This window comes from Paroedura picta, chromosome 2 (assembly GCF_049243985.1).
Source record: "Paroedura picta isolate Pp20150507F chromosome 2, Ppicta_v3.0, whole genome shotgun sequence".
In the NCBI taxonomy this organism is placed as follows: Eukaryota; Metazoa; Chordata; class Lepidosauria; order Squamata; family Gekkonidae; genus Paroedura; species Paroedura picta.
In genome coordinates this window covers 103,646,910-103,669,166 of record NC_135370.1, presented here as the reverse complement: position 1 = coordinate 103,669,166, position 22,257 = coordinate 103,646,910, and the positions used below count along the sequence as shown (strand labels likewise).

General features: G+C 42.3%; 2 long non-coding RNA genes across 3 annotated transcripts in view; one reads left to right on the top strand and one right to left on the bottom strand.

Moving 5' to 3' along the window:
* LOC143828765 (uncharacterized) overlaps positions 1-17,174 on the bottom strand; it is an 85,700-nt gene extending 68,526 nt beyond the window's left edge. The window contains exon 1 of one of the 2 annotated variants that reach the window (XR_013227863.1): positions 17,071-17,174. This is a non-coding gene — a long non-coding RNA (uncharacterized LOC143828765). The remainder of the gene's footprint in view (positions 1-17,070) is intronic. The other variant, XR_013227862.1, reaches the window with a different exon arrangement.
* Positions 1-22,257, top strand: part of LOC143828764 (uncharacterized) — a 73,221-nt gene that overhangs the window by 36,215 nt on the left and 14,749 nt on the right. The window contains exon 2 of the long non-coding RNA XR_013227861.1: positions 16,794-16,849. This is a non-coding gene — a long non-coding RNA (uncharacterized LOC143828764). The remainder of the gene's footprint in view (positions 1-16,793; positions 16,850-22,257) is intronic.

Sequence of the window (22,257 nt, the reverse complement as noted above, 5' to 3'; positions counted from 1 at the left end):
GCCTGAACAGTCATTGCTTTGTCCCGAGCAAGAGCAGTATGAGAAGAACACAAACTCTCATCACTTCTTCATACTACACTGAACTTAAACCCTCCTTAGCCTCTCAAACCATATATATATGGGGGGGTCGTCCTATACACCGTGTGCACTTCAGTACTGTAATGTAATGTAACAAACTCTATATTTAGAGTGGAAATGTTGGGGGGTCGTCTTATACACCCAGTCGTCTTATACGCTGGCAAATACAGTATGTGTGTGTGTGTGTGTATGTATGTATGTATGTATGTATATATATGTATATATGTATGTATATATATATATATATATATATATATAATTACACAGATAAATTGTATATTGTTAAACAAGTTTTGCTTTTTGAATGGTGAGAAATTTTAATGCCCAGTTCTTACACGGGTTGGTTTCCTTTGGAGGAGAGGCTTATGGCATTTTTGTGGAATTTGCTTTATTTATAGTTGCTTGTTAGATTGCTTGTTAGCTAGTAATCAGAAGTCAGGCCCATAACAATACATAAACACATGCTACAATGCTTCATTCTAAATTTGGCCCCAGGTACAGGTAGGAAGTCAATTTTCCAGTCCCACATTAGAATTGAAAAAAAAAATGGGTAAAATGAATTTCTTTTAAAATTAAATACCAAGACCTCATGAAATTATCTCATAACTTTTCTGTAGCCATTTTGGATTGCTGCCACAATTCCACTTTGGAAACTGGAGGTGAATCAAGTGGAGAAAGGAGGAGTGACCAGACAGGGAAGACAAGAAGAAGTTAGTGTGAAGTTAGAATACAGAGGGCAAGGGAAGAAAAATGGACCAAAGAGGCAAAGAGGGCCTTTTCCGCATGGGTGGAAAAGGCTGAGAGGACAGTCATATGGCAGTGGGGCTAATCCCTGCTTCCATATGATGCAGCTACCAGGCAAGCTCCTTTCCAGACCTGCCACGGATTGGGCCCTCAGTTGCACCAGGCTAAGGGAACACAGATTCTTCCATGTTCCCTTAGCCCACTGCAGAGCCCAACAGGACCTGTCCCACGGCATGCCCCTATGGAAAGGGAAGAGGTTTGACTCCTCTCTGCCCTCTGGTGACCCAGAGGGGACAAAAATGCCCTGGTTAGCTTTGCGGCATTTTGCCGCACCATGTCCCATTAAGCACGGGCCATAATGCCTGTGTTGGCGGCAGCAGCACTTTGGGGAAAATCCCCGATAACGCTCGCTGCCGCCACCAGCATGGGCACCTCCTGGCCCAAGGCTACAGAAGGGTCGGCGTTGTTAAGCCGGTCAAGCAAATGCAGGATCTTCTGTAGTTTCCTGGGTAAGCCAGGGCTACAGCGGACTGGCGCTGTGCATAATCGCCAGTACCAGGCCTGTCTGCCTGCCCATCCCCGACCCTGCCCCCACCTGGGCATGCAGAGGGGGATGGGGCCACCCCCACTCCCCCCGGCCATCCAAACTTCCCCCCTGCCACTCCGGCTTACCTCCTGGCCCCGGCATTCAGCGTGCGTGCACTACGCCGGGGCAGCCCAGCATGCCCTACCCCTGTGCATACATGGGGAACAGCGGGGCATCCTGCCCCGCCACATCGGCATGGCAGCAGCGCGCAGTAGCTGCCACCGTGCATAAAAGGCCCATAAGGCGAACTGGGGCATTAGTTTTTATTTTGCAAGAAGGTGAGATTGCATTCCATGCACTTCCACCTTCCTGAGAAATAACCCCCCAGTGCCCCCCCTCTGTGCAGTGGGACTTTTCTTCCAATGTATTGTTTCCCGGGGGACACACATTTGAATGCTGGAGCAGATCTGACTCTCAAATGTGTCCCCTGTAGGGACACAGAAATTTGCAGCGCATGCAGCTCTGTAACAACACATTACCAGTAGCCTGGTGTGGCTGCTGCCATGCTAAATCGAACATAGCATCTGAAGAAGAATGAGAGAAATCAGAGATATTTTAGGGAGGAGAACAGAGGTATTGATTTTTAAAGCTCTATGCAACTGTGTCTAACGTAAGGATCGCATATCCCGATATGAACTTAGCTGCCTGCTATAGTCATCTTCAGAGGCCTTTTTTTAGTGCCTAGCCTTCTGATGGTAGGTAAATGACAACCCAAGAAACAATTCCTCCCCCGGGGAATCATTGTCATTGTCTTCCACCAGTAGATGAAGACTTTTCTGGTTTGTCTGGCACTCCCTCACTCATTCTCAATGTTTCTACCTCCCGTTCCTGGACTTTTGTGTTCAGTTTTATTTATTTTTAATCTTTTTCTAATTTGGTGCTGGAAAATACTGTTCCAAACATCTAGCCTATGCCTCTACCACTGCTATCCAAGGCAAGCCAACATTTTTTGGAAATCTTTCCATTTCCAAGTTTTGTAGTATGTTAATAATTTTTTATCCCGATCTTCCTTGAAGGAGCATTTTTTTCGTCTTCTATTGTATCTTCCCAAGAACACTGTGAAGTTTATTAAGCTAAGGGAGAGTGACTAGCCCGATGTCTTCCAATGAACATCATGGAAAAGTGAGAATATGAACTTGAATCTCCTGAAACCAAGTCCAGAACTCTGACTAGTACACCGTGATTCCAGCTTCACCAAAGCACATTGAGGATTTTCGAGTTAAGTACTGCAGTAACAATGATCATTTGTTAACTGTACTGGGACTGGGAAATGGAGTACTTTGGTTACTGTGTTCATTTCCCTAAGAGGAGATGAGCTCCGTAAAAGTCCAGTTTAACCCATTTCCTACGCTTCCTTCACAACACTCTAAGAGACATCTCTTTTTCACCCTTCTACATTTCTGGTTTTCTAGATCAAAGCCAGAGACTCCTTAGATCTTTAACCATTCTAAAAGCTGGAAGTTCGTTATTGTGATGTTAAGAGAGCAATCTCAAGTTGGTCTATTTAGGTCTATTAAAGGAAAATATTTTGATTGTGCTGTTACTGCAGAAAAGTTCTCCTGACTTCTGGCTGAACAGCATGGGAATTTGGGGAATAACGCTAAGTAAGGGAGCAGACTGGGACCCTGGTAATGTATTGCTAGATTGAGCATTTCAGAGCTGTATTCCCTTCCCATAAGCACATGGCATGACAAACTGACCTGATTATTAGCAAACAAATCACAGAGAGGCCAGTGCATAGCCAATCTGTTTGAGCTGCTGGTACAAAATGTGCATCTAGTAGCAGTGTCATTCACTCGGGAAACCCATCCTCCATCTATTATTAAGAGGATGGAAGCAATCTTGCTGATGTCTGTGTGTATGTTCACAGCTGTCTGGCAATTGGAGGGCAGTGCAAACCACGGAAGAAACATCATCTCAACTAGCTGCTTGTGGGCTGAATAGCGGCGTGTCACTATTTATCCCTGTCAGCTGCAGGCCCTATTAACCATTTTTAATGAATTGCCCCTGCTTTTACTTTTGCCATCAGCTGTGACCTTCACCATTTAGAAACACACAGGCTCTTTTAAGCAATAGTTTGCAACTCAGAAACCTGAGAAGGATTCTATCATGCCTCAAACTACAGTATCTATCACTAAAACAAACTGCTCATTCTAGCTGAAGAGACACTCTTATATATCATGAAACCAGCCTTCCATATTTTGAAATTTACTGCCATGCACTGGCTGGGTCTCTGTCTCTCTCGTTCGTTCTCGCTCTCGTAAGGAGGCCAAGCAACCTTGTTCACTTAATACTTTTGATAAACTTCTACTGACAAGGAGCTTGATTAATGATGGTTAAAAGAATTGAATCAAGAGTCGGAAAGACAGGGCCAAAAAAATCAGACTGCTGGGCTGATGGAAACGAGCCTCTCTACAGAAATATATGACGGACCCTCCTTTTTGCCATGCCAAGTAATTACTCGCACAGGCCTGTTGTAATAATTCCTATTACAGCCAAAACAGAAAAGTCAGTAACTCACAGCCCTGGGACAAGGTGAAGGCAAGGCCAGAGTAGCACAGATCAATATTTCATTTACTCACTGAGGTTAGCTTCTATCCCTGTATCAAATTCTCTTACAGAGAGCCATGAAAGAAATGAGGTTTGCTGAAAAACACCCAATACAGGACCCTCATTTCCTTGGGGGTGCCCATAGACTAAGCAGAGCAACACAACCTTTCAGCAGAACAATATGCACTCAAGGTCACTCATTACTCGCTCCTGTTGGAAAATAAAGTGCCATTAGCCTGATATGAGTAATGTACATCAATCAGCCGCAGACCAGCAAAAGTATGTTTTCAGCCTGTGATTGCTGCTGAAAATGAATGAGCCATGCTAACACTTTCTGAGCAGTTTGACAACTGAGAAATATTTTTTACCCCTGGCATTATCATTCTTTTCAAAGTGGTTTCATTATAATCTCATTATTTTACAGTCAAACCAGAGCATTTGTACCTTTTGGCTTGCTTCATGTCTCCCTACCACACTGCTTTTCTCAATATTTGTTAAAAGCCTTCCACTAATATTATTTTTGTTGCCCTTTTAAGAAGCACAGAGTAGGTAGGATGATACCTTTTATTGGATCAGTGCTATTCAGAGTTTAGTGTTCCCTTACACAGCTTTTAAAGAAATTTGTAGAGATGAAGTTTCAAAAGTCACTGTTGATTATCATCTTTTAATTTATGACAGAGCCAGTCACCCTATGTCTAAGAGACACACTATTGGTTTCCTTTATTATACAGAGAAAAGAAAGTAGATTATTCATAACCTTTATCAGAACGGAATGATCCACAGCATAAAGAAGAGGTCTGACCGACTTGATTCCCTGTAGGCATAATTCCATAGTTTGTGTTGGACAGCAAGAAAAACAAGATACATTTTAGACTGGATAAATCTTTTTAAAAGGAGGGGATATATATTGAGACAGAATTCCAGGATAATCCAGGATAATGTTGGCATAAGTCCTTATTCAGAACCAACAGGTTGTGATGGAAGAGGACTGGACCAATTTCCAGGATCACTAATACAATTGTACTAATACAATATTTGTTAAAAGCCTTCTACTAATATTATTTTTGTTGCCCTTCTAAGAAGCACAGAGTAGGTAGGATGATACCTTTTATTGGATTAGTTCTATTCAGTGCTATTCAGTGCTATTCATACTCTGTATGAAAGGGGAGCAGAGCTAATGTTGGTGTTGCAGTCCAGTCAGGTGCTACTTTGGCCAAAGAGGACTTTTTTCTTCTATAAAAAGGCATTTGGCCAATCAGAAAGTTTGTGTCTTAAAGTTACTTCATACAGTGGGGCATAGGATTACAGTGGGACGGATTGATTCAAGTGGGCAGCCATGTTGGTCTGAAGCAGCACAACAAAATCTGAATCCAACAGCACCTTTAAGTCCAACAAAGATTTATTCAAGGCGTGAGCTTTTGTGTGTATGCATACGAAGTCTGAGGAAAGCTCACGCCTTGAATAAATCTTTGTTGGTCTTAAAGGACTCAGATTTTGTAGTGGGACAGATTTTAAACTAAATGCAGATGTAAGGTAATTTTTAAAAACCCCTCCCATATGTGGGGCTGCTAGCCAGTGCCTGGTAACTTGTGGGAGGGTTGTTTTGGGGACAGCATCTCAGGAGAAAAACCAAAAGGAAAATAAGGCCTAATCTACTTTTAGGAAGTTCTTATCATAGAGTTCCAAGTAGTTCCCAGATCTCCTGAAAATGACAAAGGGTAGCTCTAAGAATTGCACAAAACACAAAGCCATTTCTGGGTATCTCTAAGACTGTTTCTACAGGGTGGGGTAAATGCACATGGCCTCCTACTTGTAAGGGTTGGATGGTAAACCTCACATTTGCAGCCCTTCTCACGCAATACCCTGCCCACGTTCTCCATCTGCCCTATCACGGGTTTTTGCCTCCTGATGAGGCTGCAAGGGAAAGCAAAATGAACTTCTGACTCTGTTCCTTGGCTTGTCAATCACAGTAAGCCACCAACCACAACACAGCAGTTCTCTTTCTCCTCTCCCCAAGCCCTGAAATTTAAAAAGCACTTACATTGCTATGCTGTAATGCCACAACACAGAAGCATTATAAATAAAAAATAAACATTTCCGCATTGCTATAAAGAAACGGCAGAATGATACTGCATTCCCACCCCACCCCCTTTTTTGGAAGTCATGTTTTTTTGGGCTCTATTTCTGTCTGGTTGGATTTGTGAGATGCTGCACATGGTAACTGGAGCCTAAAGAGTCATTTTCTGTAAACGGCTTAAAAACAAATTGCACACAAGCCTGGGTAATCAGGATAAGGCTTCTTGACCACCTGCCCCCCTCTTTCCCAGCTCATTCCCCACCTCCAGCAAATAGAAACAGGACTGTGTTTTGCTTGCCTGATCCCAAGAAGACCATGGACACTTTAAAGAAGATTTTATTTTATCTTTGACAATGTACCTTTGTGGTTATGCTGGAACACGGACTCCACCATTTAAAAAATAATATTTGGATCAGGAAATGGAGAGGGGAGGGCAGGTGCAAGGTGGGACAATGCTACAGAGACCATTGTGCTTTCCCCCTTCCATATAAGCTTGGCCTCTGGTTGCTCACCAATCCACTTTTTCCAATTTCCCTCATACTAAGGCAAATCGGAGCAAAATGTGATCCAGCCCCTGGACAGCCACGGGATGTAGATGACATTATGTGGAGGGGGTTCTAAAACCCACCAGCAACCAGAGGTTGTCTAGGGGCAGATTCTTTGTGCGGAAATAGTCAAAGAATTGCCATGAACTTGGTAACAACTTCCTGTAAGTAGACGAGGCCTTACTTTTTTGTGGGGTTTTAAGAGATGGGTTTAAGGCTGCTGTTTTTTATTGTTTTATTGCTACCTATGCTGTTTTATTGTTTATTTTTATTTTTAAGTTTAGGAATTCTCCCCACAGAAGCAGCATACCATGGCTGATAGATCAGGAATAAGGAGCCTCAACTGGATTCATATCCAAATGTATCTATAAATTCATCTAAACACGTATCAATCTTGGATGCTTATCCAGTATTCTCCATGGCATTTTAAAGTACAAGGGTGCATTTAATATAAAGGAAAGAGTATATCTGGAAATTGGGTTACACAACGTAAGTGCACATTTTCCACTCCTTTAGACCCTAGCAGCCAGCTGCTACCTTTCTCACTAAACTCCAAATCATAATTCTAGAAAATGTTGCCTGCACAAGGGCAGCATGCATGTACAACCAATGTTTCCCAATGTTAAGTTGCTGGGCTTCAGTTTTCAATCTAAGGCAGGATTATCCTGTGGATCACAGCAGAAAAGGGAGGTTCCTCCTCCTCCAGAGAGCCTACACAGTCCAGTCTACTTTCTTTGATCCACTTTACTAATAGGAGTAATTTGCTAGGAGCCCAAGCTGAAATGCAGGAGAAGGAGGAACAACTCAAAATACCATTGCACCCCCCAGATCTCCCCCTGCCCCATACACAACACTCTATGCTCTCAGGGGCTTAACAAAAAAGATTTACCCTCCACATTTCTCTTAGAACTGGTACTCAGCTGCACTTATCAATCTGTTTCTTCAGAAGTATTTTCAATCCTCATCCATCTAATTTCTTTTGATTGTGATACTGTAGCCATAAGCCTTCATCTTCATTCACATTCCCTCCCTTTGGGTTGCCAGCCCTTGGCTAGAAATCACCAGAAGATTAACTAAAACAGCATCTTCTGTGCTATTTCCAGCAGCATAATCAGAAGAGATGTTACCATATTGTGACCCATTCTAGCTTCTCCATTCCTCCCCTCACTCAATGTAGTGAGGCCAGGCTATGAAAAGTGGGAATAAGAGTTTCCACACCCTTGGTGGACAATTATAATCACAGAATCATATAATCATAGAGTTGGAAGGGACATCCAGGATCATCTAGTCCAACCCTTACAGAATGCAAGAAATTCAGAACAACCTGCCCACCCACAGTGATCCCAATTCTATATCCAGATGATGCCCCCAACCCTCTCCCCCCCAAAAAAATCTCAGAATGCCTGGCCAGTCTGGAGGAAATTAACTTTCTGATCCCAAAGTGGTGATCAGCATTTCCTGGACATGCAAGAAAGGGCCACAAGAACCAAGCTCAGAAACTGCTCCATCAGGAACTTCTTCCAGATGTTAAGTTGAAAATTCTCCTGAATTAATTTCATCCCATTAGTTCTGGGCTGATTAATCTAATTAAGGGACTTTGGAATCACCCATCAACAATGGAAGAGCTAAATTCCAGTAAAACCTAGGCGTTTTAATGCAAAGCAACACAGCTACCCTCTAAAATCACCAAAGATGCACTACTCTGTTCATACTGAGTTGGCCTCATACAACTTGGATCAGGGTCGTGAGAGAATCTGAGAGGGTAGGACCTCTCTTACAATTTTTGAAAGTTTATCCAACCAGTCAAGAGATGACCTGAGGTTCTGCCACTTCCTTTTTCAAGCTTGGAAAGGAGATAACCTACCACTGGAGCCAGAACCTTTCCCCAAGTATGCACTTTTAAAGTAATTTATGCACTTAAAATGAGGATTAGGAGATCAGTTTTAATGGTTTACTCAACAGAGTTTGGAGAAAGTGATATTCCTCCTATCAGCTGAAAGAGGGGTGAGATAATGTATCAATGTATGGGAAAACAACAGCCACACAAGTCTGCAAGAAACAGAGGCACAGAGACTGTGCTGTGATTTGGTTGGAGGTGAAAGCACTTTAGGACATTGGGTGCCTCCTTGGAGATCTGGATGTGGAGTAGCTGTGCATCTTGCTCTCCTTAAAAACGTATGTAAATAAAGCTCATATCACACAGGTATCATATGTTTCCATTATACATTCTTGCAAAAGAAACTATGGTTAGTACTGCCTGGAGTGCTTAACAACAGTAGTCAATGTGTCTTAAATCCAGGTGATCCTCCCTCCACTCAGAATGATCAGATAAACAAATTGAATCCTAACTATTATTGCACAACTTCCCAATCCATCAGATGGGGGGAGTAGAAGGAAACCTGAGGATAGCGTCTCCTCTGTGGTAAAATTAGGAAAGCAGGAGGTTATTTTGGAACACAAATTTTCTATTTTCTATTAAACACATTTTATTTCCTAGTCAAATGCTATATCAGATGGATGAATACTTTCAGTAGCACAGTAGAAATATGAACAGAAGAATTCCTTTTCTTATAGCAACTTGAAAAGTAAGAAATCCATTGTGATTAATTTGATGCTTGTATCACAATCCTGATGTGAACGAATCAGGTAGCCAGATACAGTCATCTTGAGAAAGACATTCTGCAGTGGTTACAAATTGACTTTTTATGGAGAAAATAAGACTATTCCTAACCTATGGCACTGATATTATATTTTGTTAATATTTTATGAAATAAAAGTCCTCCCATTAGGGGTGGCAAATGGCTTTATAATTATAGCACTTTGCTGAGCAAAATGACTTCTCTATTTCATGAGGAAAGAATAAAATGCAATTTCATTACCAGCCAGGCAGTGTCTTTCACATTGCAAAGGGTATCAGAAATTGCTTCACTGTCTCCCCCTCTCCTTTGCCAAATATTAGTACAATTTTAAAGGAACAAAATTATGATGCCTCCATGGTTGCACACATAGTCAATTAGACATTCCTACTTTTGAAGAACAATAGCTGTGAGGAGGGGCTGTTGGAGCAGAGGAGTGACATGGGAGAGGTTTTAAAGCTTTTTCTGCATGCTTCTGCCCAGTCATTCCACCTCATGGGTTTCCAAATGCATACTTGCAAGAGTTAATGTGATTAGGACATGGGTCCTAACAGAAAAGTTGTAGGCATGTAAAGGGTTAAACATACCTTACCCCCTGCTTGTATTCTCCAGAATTAGTTTCACTTAAAAAAATAGCAGACTCCCCAGGGGTCTGTGACATATATTTCCTCATAATATGTAATTAGCTGCTTTGAAAATCATTTATCTCTGTTGTTTTAAAAGAAGTTCACTTTTTTTCTACGAAGTGCTTGGTTTTTGTTGGGGAAATTGTCCAGTAATGTTTATTACTAATCAGTGATCTTTGCACCATACTTTCCAAGGTTCATATAATTAAACTTCATCTGATCATAGCTGCCTTTGTCTCTTCCCTGGGCAATGCTGCCTGAGGTTTGGGAGGGAAGGGACATATGAACATCAACACAGAATGTAATTGTATAATATAGCACTAAAAATTGCCTACTGTAACAGTTTCCACAGACCCCAACCTTTTTCAGAGAGTGATAAAGCCCTCAAACTCCCAAGTACTGTAAATCGGGTTCTTTTACATTTCCCCCCACTGTGTTATCACAAAGTGTGCCCATAGATCAATTAAGCCTCTGCTGCTACTCTACTGCAAACTATTTGGCTTTCTTGTTCACACAAAGCTCTGACCTGAGTTACCTCTCAGTTTCCAAATGCTACAGTTCTTGCAGGCCCTCTGCCAGCCCCTCTCTCAAGGCCAGTTCTTTCACCAGTAGGAAGGTTGATGGCTGTCTTCCCCATTGCTTCTTTCTGGGAGACATATTTTTGTTCACCCTCTCTGATAACATCCAGGTCTGAGGGTTTTTTAGCTTTCTTCCTTATGCCACAGGTTTTCTCTGCTACAATTCCTGTCTCTTGTTTCCTCTTGGAACTCCATCAGCTGGTCCTCTCTCTTGCCTGACTCCTTGCAGATAGACTCCATTCCCATTCTCCTCCCTTTCTAGTGTCTTTCCCTTTTATATCCTGGCTCCTCTGCCTCCAACCTGTTCCTAATTGCTCCCATCTTGGTTTATGTGCTAATCTCTGGTAAGATGCTACATCCACCATTAAATGATAGAAAATGCACTTAATAAGAGCATTCCAGAGAGTCAGTCACCGCACGCCATCTTTGGAATTCTTTTCTAGGGATGCCAGCCTGCAGGTGAGACTTGGGGATCTCCTAAAATTCCAGCCTTGCTCTAGGAAACAGAGATCAGTTCCTCTGGAGAAAATGGCTGGTTAGAAGGTAGATTGCATGGCATTAATATCCCACTGAAACCCCTCCCCTTCCCAAACCCCATCCTGTGCAGACTCCACCCTAAAGTCTTCAGAGATGGCAGTTTTATTTCTTCCAGGGACATCAATGCACCGATGTGAGAGGGCTGTACTAGACAATAGAGCATGCCTATGGATACCCCAGGAATTACTAAAATTTTGAAGCTGTGAGATCCCATCCAGGAAGTCCTTTAAACTAAGCCACAAGGCCCACTTATAGTCAGGACCATTGCAATGAAGGGGAAGGAGGGTGTCCTGCCTATGCCCCACTGTTTTTCTAACCTGATATGGCATCAGGAATTAGCATGCAGATAATGCTTCCAGTATCATTTCAAGTTTGAAATGTGATGGGTGGAAATGTAGGAGGCCCTATGCCAGAGAAGTACTAACCAGAATTAGGTTCCTGAAATGCAGTTTAAAGGAGTTCCCAGGTGAAAACTCAGTGGTTCAAAAAGGCATGCCTTCCTGGATTATCTCCATGGAAATGGTTATATTCGTGGGTTCATGGAAAAAACTGGGACACTGGGCATATGAACAGCTCTTTTTTTTGTGATCTCAGCATGAGTACAAGCTGCTAGTAAAACCAACAAACAGACTGAGAACTCCCAGAAAACCCCAGTTTATATACACAAGGCAATTGGTTTAGATTGAGTGATTGGTTAGATTGAGGTTTAAACTGATTGGCTCTGGCAGACAGTATCTAAAGGCATTTTGGTCAATTACACGTCTGCTTGGATCCTGTTGCAGATCTCAAGCTCGGTCCTCAGCAGATCCACAAACACAACATAAATGATATTATGTCATTTGGCCCTAAGTATACTATGGAAGCAATGCAAGACTTTCTATATTCATTTCGGTTTTTGGGATCAGTGAGTGACCTTGAGTAGACAGTTTTTAAGCAGAACTCTAGGTTGGATGCAAATTAAATTTTTCAATGGCTGAATGGAGATTTCCTGCTTCCTCCTTCCCAATGCAGCTTATGATTCTCCATAAAATGCTGCTCCTGGGAGATAGGAGACCTTGAGGAATGGCATGGTGGGTGGTCTGTGATGGGAAGGAACATTGGTGGAAGTTTCCAGTTTACTTGTTTCTAGAACAGATGGCACTTGGCCTCCATACCGCCATTACTTTTGTGTACTCCCCATCAGTGTTTTTCATAAGTGGAGGATGGCGCATAAGATCTAGACTAACTGGATTCAGTTATGCCCTACCATGTTGTTTCCTACAGCAACCATTCAAATATCTCTAAATTAAAATAAAAGCCATCTTTGGCTCCTTATCCAGTATCTTGTACTCAAAAGGATGTTGCCTCTAAACACGGAGATTTTGTTTTGGGAAGAACCAGTGTGGGATACTGCTTAGACTATCAGACTGGGATCTGGGAGATCCAGATTCATATCTCTGCTCAGCTCTGAAGTTCCCTGGGTGATCTTGGCCTACTCTATTTCACAGTGTTCCCAAGATAGAATGGAGAATCCAGAACTGTGCAAGTACCCTCAGTTCTTTGTAGAAGGAGTGAAACTAAAAATGTGCAAAATGGTTTAATGTGCACTCCTAACCAGAATTACATCTCTCTAAACTCTATTAGATCTTAAGACCACATTTTAAAATTGTCTTGATAGTTTATATTCCATAATCCAGCATAATGCATTTCCTTCTCCAATAATCCTCAGTATCTTTGTCTGCGTGCATGGCCCTCCTTTGCCATCCTCCCCTCACTCTCAAGTTCTATTGTGTAAGGTCAAGAGGACACCTTCATATTAGGGGACCTTTTGCCCAGAGTTTTCAGTATATGTCTTACAGCTCCTCTCTGCAACTGTATCAAGGCTAGGGAGGTACCCAGAAGGTCAGTATTCACCCCAGGAAACTGCTCCAGGTATGGCTACTCATGGCCAAACTCTGCAATTGTACTTTTCATGGCCTGAAACCTCTTCTTTTAGGGGAAACCAGGAGTTTGCAGCAAGGGCAGGTTGAAAAATATTGGAAAATAAATTCAGGGCTGATTGTTCTTCTCTCCCACCCCACACACACATATTGCCAGAGAAAGATTACATTAGCAAGTCAATGGCTTAAAGGCACTCCCTTATTCCTGTCAAGATTCCTTCAATTTCAGATCTCCACCTGATCTGCCAGGTGACTCGTGGTCACTTGGGCAGGAAATTCAGAACTGCACCACTGTCTCATGCCAGCACGGGAAATCATTCATGCTGTAACATTTTCACTTCTCATTTTCACTTCCCTTCCCTGCACTGTCTCAGCTATGCCATGCCAGGTAGGCTGCAGGCTACATTTTTGGGTAGTTAAAAGCAAGGCACAAACTTGCCTTCATGTATATTCATCTGGTACCAGACAGACCACCCATGTACAAACTGGTCTGTGTGTCTGTCCCTCTCCCTCTGCTCTTCAAAGGATCCACTTCACTTCAGGACAGGTTGTATGTCTATTTTGCCTTCCAACCAATTAATCCCTCTATCTTGGATGCTATGATCTTTATTTCTCTCTGAATGCTTCTGTGTGCGTGCTATTACTTGAATTGCTGAATTTAAATTGTCAAGGATTTTTTTAACCATCTTCAAATACTTGTAGGGCTGTCATATAGAAGATGGAGCAGAATTGCCTTCTGTTGCTCCAGAGGGGTGGACCAGAACTAATGGGTTGAAATTAATTCAAAAGAATTTTTGGCTTAATATCCGGAAACAGTTCCTGACAGAGCAATTCCTCAGTGGAACAGGCTTCCTCAGGAAGTGGTGGGTTCTCCTTCTTTGGAAGTTTTAAAGCAGAGGCTGGATAGTAATCTTAGAGAAATACTGCTTTTATGAACTTAGGCAGATGAGTGGGAGGGCAGGTATTTGTGAGTCCCTGCATTGTGCAGAGGGTTGGACTAGATGACCCTTGGAAGTTCCTTCCAACTCTATGATTCTATGATCCTTATACTGACTCCTCTGTCTTTGCTGGTGCTTCTGTCTCCAGCCTGTAGAATGGAGCTCTTAAGTTTCACCAACTGCCTGAAAGGTATTCTTTTATTGAATTATGTCTGGCAGGAATGAAAGATCTTCTGAAAACCAAGTGGAACCTTCTGAGGGAAGAAGTTGACTGCTCAGGTTGACCAATGTCTTGCTCATTAGGGGTCATGTCCTTTCTAACTCTTGTACAGATTGTCAGCAATTAAAAGTGAGGAATGGCTTGCTAGTGATTATTGCCAAAAGAGGGCACCTGCAGAAACATACTGGCCCTTGTTATTGGAGGAATGCATATTTTCCTGAGAGAATGTCTCCTCCTTACAGAACCAAAATCCAACTTTTTGAGAGTCACCCATGCGTAAAAATTGCAATTGCATAGCTCAGAAGAGAAGCTAAGCTGGCAGAGCAGCTGCAGGGATAGGAAAGTATCTGATAACGATGAGATTAAGTAAGCAGAACAGAGACTCTTATTTTAACATCCCACTTTACTAGCCCTCTTAACGCTAGAGAATGCAATTCTTTATTTGTTTATCTTGCTCTGAGTAAGTTGACCAGGGATTGTGTCCTAGGAAAGCTTATTCTGTGTATCAGCAAAAGTGAATTATTTGGTTTCATTGCTTTTTGTTTTGCATACATTCCTTATCTGCAGTTAAACTGTTTATACAACTACTTTTTCATGGGAGCACAAATGGCCATGGGAGCAGTAAGAGGCAAAGGCGTGGGCAAGAATGGCATCCATGCATAGCGTTGCCAACTCTGGGTTGGGAAATACCTGGAGATTTTTTGGGGGGGGGGGGAAGCCTGAAGAAGGCAGGGTTTGGGGAGGAGGGGACTTCCCTGGGGTATAATGTCATCTAGAACAGTGGTCCCCAACCTTTTTATCACCAGGGACCACTCAACGCCTTTTACTGAGGCCCAGTGGGGGGGGTAGTTTACTCCTCTACTCTCAACCACTGCCCTAACACTCTCTGATCGCTATGGTAATGTTTAAACATCCCTTCAAAATAAGATACAGACACGCCACAACAATGAAGTGTGTTGTAAAGGGCTGGGGGGGATGAAGTAAAGGGCCGGGGGGGGGGTTGAGAAGGCATCCTTCGGGGCCCACCTCCAGTTAGTTGAAGGACCACATGTGGTCCGTGGCCCACAGGTTGGGGATTGCTAATCTAGAAGTTTACCTTCTAAAGTTGCCATTTTCTCCCAGTGAACTGAGGTAGTTGTAATCCCAGGAGATCTCCAACTGCCACCTGGATGCTAGCTCCACACAGCACACAACTATTAGTTACACAGGCCCCCAAACCCCAGATACCAAGAGCCAGCTTGGTCAAGAGTGGAAGATTCAAATTCCCCTCTCCTTCCCATGTAGTCATCCTCCGGCTAGTCACAGTCCTGTTAGAGCTGTTCTCACAGAGCTCTCTCAGCCCCTCCTACCTCACAGAGCATCTGTTGTGGGGAGAGGAAGGGAAGGGAGTCTCACTATGAGACTCCTTCTGGTAGTGGAAAGCAGGGTATAAAAAACAACTCTTCTTCTTTGGAGTCTCCCAGGGTCAGAAAGGCCTGCTGGAGGAAGGGCAATATGGCTATCAGCACCTTCTGCTGATGGACTGCAGAATCCAACCGCCTGTCTAGGTTGGAGTGTAGCTTCTCTACTACCCTTGTGCCTTATGAAAAGTCATGACTTTCCACCTGTTCCCAACTCCATCCTCAGAGCTGGCAACCCTGCCACAATGCCACAGGTCCACTCAGGCTTGGGCCCTCACAGCAATGTTTTAGATGGCTAAATTCTCACCTAATATAGTGTTGATGGGTCCAGTGGTCTCCTGTGGCTGCCCATAATGGGTCATTTGGCACTGACTGAACAGATAATTCATGAACCCAGAATTCTTATCAAAGGAGTCAAGGAAATGAATGATGCCGATTAGCACCACTATTTGCTTGTGTATTTATGCTTTGCCTTTTTCACCAGGAATCACTGTGGATTACATGGAATTTTTTTTTAATCCTTTTAGAAAACCAAGTAATTTTAAAAACCCCTCAAAGTCTGACTGCCTGTTGTAGCTGGAGATTACTTTTGTTGATTTGACAGCATTTTGATCCTTTCAGGTTCCATGAATTTATATAACAGTGTTTGGAGGGGAGGGGGATCACATAATGCAGTCATGGCATTGATGAAAATGTATTTGGATGTGATAGAGAAGCACGTGCAAGTAGCAGATTAAAGTGCACGTGGAGGAGGAGCGGATAATCAAATCCAGCTCTCCAAATGAGAGGCCACCACTCTGAACCCATACACCAAGCTGGCTGCCATGACAGGTTATCAGACAAACTTTTTCCCCCCAGGGGAATTAGGAGCCTCAGATGTCTCCATTATACATATTCTTTTTGAATAGTTATTCTCCTATACCAGTCTCTCAACTTTTTTTACCATTGAGAACCCCCTGAAACAGTCTTCAGGCTTTGAGAAACCCCAGAAGTGGTGTGATCATGCAGAATATGGTTGGGAAGCATAGCTTTGTATATGCCCACCTGGGGCCCCTCCCTTTCCCACCTCCTCCAGGCCCACTGTTGGCCATTTTGGAAGGGGGTGAGTGGGTCAACATGACTACATATGGCCACTTCACCCAATAAATGTTTAACAAATCTCAAAAATATATAAAACAATAATTAACTCTCAACTATTCAAGAAACCTTTCTGGGGCCATTAAGAAGCCCCAGAGTTTAACAAAACCCTGGTTTAGAAAGCCTGCTCTATACCATAATTTATAAATACTCACCACTGTTACTTTTATTTGATCATAAAAACTTGCTTTTCTGTTTCCTGACATTGTAATCTTTCACTAGGGAAGAAAGAGTTCCTTGGACAGAAAAGGCCAACAGAAGCTACATTGGAATTAAAGGTAGAAAACTGCCTATTTGTGTAACAAACAAGAAGGAACACTTTGAGAATAAAAATGCATAATATTAATTATACTAGTCTGCTGCTCTCAGCCTGTCTGCTTAATTAATTCCTGTTTAAATTATCATTACTCATAAATGACTCTTCTCTACAACTATTAATCTTCAGTTACACTTATAATCATAGATATAACTCAATTATTATCAGATTATAATGTCTTACCTTGTAAGGTACCGGTATCCTGCACCCCCTTTGACTGTCCGGAAAATCATTGTATTACACTGTTCCTTGAATAGTATAAGCTTGCTGAACATACCACTTCTTATTTGCTTCTGTGCTCCGCTTATCATATTCACATGTTGTGAATTTAATGGTAACCTTGAGCAGTTTAAAAACCATCATTATGCAATGTGCTTAGGTCAATAAATGGGGCTGGGCAAACAGACAAGCATTAAAGTATGTGCTGATTCACTGAACTCTTCATCTAAGGGTTACTAACTCTGGCTTGGGAAATTCCTGAAGATTTGAGTGCAGAGCTTGGGTAGGGTGGAGCCTGGGTAGAGTTTGGGGAGGGAAGAGGGGTCAGTAGGGATGTGATATCTCAGAGGCTGCCCTCCAAAGCTACCATTTCCTCCAGGGTAACTGCGGTCTGTAGTTGTAATCCTGGAAGAACTTCAGGCCCCACTTGGAGTTTGGTGATCCTCTCCCACAACTGACATTGCCCTTCCTTCCCCACCAGCCACAGTCTAAAGAAATGATTTATGAGCAAGTTATCTTTTCACATTGCTGGATTCCACTTTGAAATGTTGTTTGTGGCATGTCCACTGTCAAAGGAGCTGGCCACTGTTTTACCTTTTCAGGTCTGGGAGAAGTAGCTGGCAACCGGTGGGTGTCTCAGGGGCAGGGATGTGAGGTGGGGGCTACCAGTGGTGAACAGCATTACATCTTCCCAGGGAAAACCAACCTAGAGGAGAAGAAGAAGAGTTGTTTCTTATATGCCGCTTTTTTCCACCCAAAGGAGTCTCAAAGCGGCTTACATTCACCTTCCACCTCCTCTCCCCACAACAGACACCCTGTGAGGTGGGTGAGGCTGAGAGAGCCCTGATATCACTCCTCAGTCAGAATAGTTTTATCAGTTTTATCAGTGCTGTGGCAAGCCCAAGCTGGCTGCATATGGGGGAGCGCAGAATCAAACCCGGCTCGCCAGGATACAAGTCCACACTCCTAACCACTACACCAAGCTGGCTCTTATACAATATGTTAGTCGCCTAGGATACCTGAGAATTGCTACAGAGAAGATTTTAAGAACAATTCTTGCATTTGGTGCTGGTATTTGTTTGGGAAGGGGGATTATATCTAAGGAAACATGTACCATAACAATTTTAGTTTTTAGCTTGCTCCAGTTACTTCTAAACAGTTGAGTCTGAGAGGTTCTGAATCAGATTCGGAACAAAAAACCATGGGCCTTAAAGTACAGTGAAATGAACTTCTTCAATCCATTTTAGTGCATCAGCCTTAAACACTGAATTAAGCCTGTTCAGTATTGGGTGGTGGCGGTGGGGGAGTTTCCATTGTATTCAGGACTCCTAGATCTTAAAGGCTGCTCATGCATTCATTCAGCACAAGGCTAATACAATTTCAGGAAGTGAAGTACATAGCCAAGGTCAGGAACTGGCACTTGAAAGCACTTACCAATAGCTTGCCTTCAACAATACATTTGTCAGGAAAACGAGCAAAGCCTATCCAGCAATACCACCTGTCCTTCGTTGTTTTAACTCTTACCTGTCTCTGAAAAGCACAAAGCCCTGCTTAATTATGAATACAAGCTATGCACTTAAAACATATGTCTTTAGCATAGTAGAATCAATGGAACTTTCTCAAAGGTTCACATGCATAGGTTGTTGTTTAATTGTTCCTGCTGTTCTGGCATGAGAATCAAGTACTCCTGAACCCAAGTTTTTTTTCCTGAGTCATCTGCATGCAAACCCACACTATTGGCAATTGCAAAGAATGTAGCTCCACAATCAAGCTGAGCACAATTGTGCCCAGCTGCATCTGTCAAAGTTGTTTCTTTTAATCAAGGCACAATTCAGAGGGAAAAAGGAAGTTCATCTTTCAAGTATTCCTGTATTAGTGTACCAAATGGGATGGTTATTTTTCCGGATACCAAACAACATTAGCATTTTTTAACCCTCCAAAAAGGAACCTATTTGATATTCCTTCCTGTCATGGAAGTCATTTCAGTTTTCATGTTTTGCTTTGCCTTAATTTCATAGTGAATTACTCTGTATAGAGTCTGCCAACTCATGTGGTCAGATTAGCCAATCAGAACTTGGGTGGCAGGACAGCAGTCAAAAGAGTTTAATCTGGGCCTTTCCAGATGGCAAAAGCTACTGAATTCCACATACTAATTACCCGTTGAATAAAGAAGTGCTTTCTTTTGTCCATCCTGACTTGATTGCCCATCAACTTCATTGGGTGCCTCTGAGTTTTAATTTTATAGGACAGGGAGAAAACATCTCTGATGATTTCACAATTACACTTAGCACTCACATTGCTGTGACAGACCCAAAAAACTGCAGGGAGCGGATTTCATCCCATACATATGTACGTACGTATACACCAATATATATAGGTATATATATATCACCCAGGAACTGTTTCTTTGAATAAATATCTCACTTATTGCCTGATGTCATTGCATAGGTATACAAAATCATAACAGATGAAAGAAGATACTTTATTGCTGATATTTCTGTTAAAATAAAAGGAAATGCCACAAATGAGTGAGCAAGCTTTGAAGTTCAGTGGAACTCCTCTTCTGGTCAGATGTTCAGGGTACAAAAGCAGGGGAGGGGGCAAAATGTTTCAGGTTAGGATGGGAAAACTGGTACATATGCCTGGGAGTACTTGGATCGGATGCCGAAGGCAGTACAGAGGTAATCAGATTAGATGCTGCCGAATACAATACAGATTTAAAATTGCATTTCAGATTATAAAAGTAGACTGAATGATTATTAAAGATCTCCATCCTATGTGAGAGAGGAGATGATGACAGAATTTCCCAGCAGCAAAGTTCTGCAGTTAGTTACCATAAACCCAAATTCCATACATGCTGTATGGAATGAACAGTCAGATCCCCCATAACAATTGTATATTTATTGTAAATTAAAACAATTGCTTGGAAAGCTCTGCTGACATCTGTTTAATTTAGCTGGCTCACTTGGCTGAATGGGACACAACATATATAATTCATATCCATTGTACCCTCTGAGGTCCCTGCAATGTACTCCCCCCACATGCCCTGCCAGTAGCCAAGGAGGACCTGGCAACCTTAATCAGAAACCATTTAAGATAATTATGACTCTGGAGTGTGTGGAAGCCTAATTTGATCTGCATATCACTGCTGACCTTGGATTACTCGGTCCTTGGCTTTCTCAGTTTGCTGGACCTGTGGTATTTTGTGTGTGTGATAACCTTGGTTTTAAACAAACACAAGTGACTGGACAGAATGGCTGCTTTGGGGCACTTCCTGTTTATTTCTGTGGGGTTTGCATAGGAGAACTTCTGGATGAATGGACCCTTTGAGTGAAAAAATCCCTGCAGAAACTTTTTGTAAAGCCGACAAAGGATTTCTGTGGAATTTCTAGATATCATAGAAATCGGCTATACTGGTAATATTCAGCATGCCTCTACCCAAAAATGAAGCTATGTACTGGCAGACAGTGTAATTGGAAATCTTCTGCACCAAAGTCATTTTTTCCCCTTAGAAGTAAATATTATCAAAGGAATGAAAATTTTACTTGCCTATTGGTGATGGCTGACAGCAAAAAGGTTTTGAAAGCTGCTGGAGAAAGCGATAACTGTGCATAACTAAATGTGATATGACCACATAAAAGAAACAAGAAAGCATTTGGGAAGCATCTGAATCTCAAATTTCCCTGTGAAGTAAATTCAAAATACAAATAGAATATATAGTGCTTTGCTTGCACTGTAATTTGTCAACTGTTGAGAAAATTGGCATGTCTTTTCTGCTGATTTATTGGCTAATCCCAGCAATTCATTGTGGAAAAGGCCAACAATGAATTACAATGTAGCAGAAAAAAATTAAGCTCTGCATTTTAAAAGTGTTTAACTACATGGCCCTTTGGAACAACTTAGAAAGTAATTGCCTAGCAAGCTGCAGCACCTTTAGTGCATGCCAAATGTTACCTACAAAAGAGACACAGGTGACTTGTGAGCAGATCCCCTGAGGCATCACAGAAGCACAGCAGCTCAGAGATTTCTAGCTGGGCCAGGGCATCTCATGCATAAATAAAGCCCCCTGCCCGATATCCCTTTCCGTGTATTAGACAAAAGCCAATTTCATCAGAGTGACTGGCAACTGCAAGACCCATTTTAAGCATAGCTAGCTCAGGTACATTCCATAGGAATATATAGCTTGTCTTGTATTCAGTCAAAAATTGGTCCAATTAACTCTGTGTTGGCTGTTCTGACTAGCAACAGCTCTCTAGCAACTCAGGTAGGGGTCTTTCCCAGCAGTGACCCATGAGATCCTATAACTGAGATGCTAGAGATTGAAGCTGGGACCTTCTGCATGCCAAACATGCCCTCTGTCACTGAATGAGGGCTTCTCATCTCTCTCAGTTCTTAGCAAAATGGCTGACACATTCCAACTTTGTTATACTTAATTTAGCTATATACCTCATATAATGGTCTTTCCCAGCACTGTTACCTGAAATTCTTTAAATATAGATGCTAGGGAATATATGTGGAACCTTCTGTTCACAAAACAGGTGCTTTAGCACTGAATTGCAGGCCTTCCCACTTGTTGGCACAAGCAAAATAGTTACGTGCATGCCAACTCAGTTTGCTAAATTTGGCCTTCGGCACCCCACCTAAGAATGCCCAAACTGAATTCCAGCAGGAATACAACCAAATTGTTAAAGGCCTGCAGCTCAGTGGTACAAAACATGGTCCTGGGTTCAGTTCCTGGAATCTCCAGTTGAAATAATCTCAAACAGCAATACTGAGAAGGACTTCGCCCTTAAACTTGGAAGAGGTCATCTGCCAGTTGGCGCAGACAGTGCAGAGACAGGTGGCCCAATAGTTTTAACAGAGCAAGGCAGTCTACATGTCTGAAAAACATAGCCTGAAACAATCTTATAAACAGGACCTAAAAAGCAAAAATTCATCATAAGAGAAGGAAGGTGGTTAATTCAAAGAAGTATATTGTACTGACAAAACCATCAGCGACATGGTTGGGTTCAGCTGGTCTAAAATTTATCTTATATCCATTTTCAGCTAGGAAAAAAGCTCTATGAAGTTTGGTAGAAACTAGAAGCTTCAAAGAGGACCTTTAGTGACATGACTAATTAATTGGTTGTGAAATGTGTTTTTGTGTAGAAC